Source organism: Poecilia latipinna, unplaced genomic scaffold (assembly GCF_001443285.1).
Source record: "Poecilia latipinna isolate Pla-1442-1.1 unplaced genomic scaffold, P_latipinna-1.0 Scaffold2466, whole genome shotgun sequence".
Classification (NCBI taxonomy): Eukaryota; Metazoa; Chordata; class Actinopteri; order Cyprinodontiformes; family Poeciliidae; genus Poecilia; species Poecilia latipinna.
In genome coordinates this window covers 24711-25152 of record NW_015115082.1, presented here as the reverse complement: position 1 = coordinate 25152, position 442 = coordinate 24711, and positions in this window count along the sequence as shown.

The following is a 442-nucleotide window of genomic DNA, read 5'->3' as shown; positions in this document are numbered from 1 at the left end:
ACAACAGTATTTTAAAGTCTATTGTTTGATCTACAGGGAGTCAGTGTAGGGACTTTAAAACTGGAGTTATGTGCTCTGTCTTCCTGGTTTTAGTGAGAACACGGATGAAGCAGGCTGCCAGACCAAGAGACAAAATAATAGAACTGATTCGATAAAAGCCCATTTTGAAAGGGATATTATAGTTCTGTTTACATGGAAGTGCGATTACTTCCATATACGGAAAAGACATGAAGGTTGTTGCCTCACAGTTTTCTTTTTTTTGTTTTTTTTTGGTCAGAGTGAATGCTGAGTCAGTAATAATCCCAAGCTATTTATATGTTTGCACCTCTTCAAACAACTGCCCTGTTATAACACTAGTCTGCAGCTGAACATGCATTTTCTTAAAATCAGAGCCATATCCTTGGTTTTTCCTGTGTTGAGCTGCTGGGTGGTGACCTTAAAC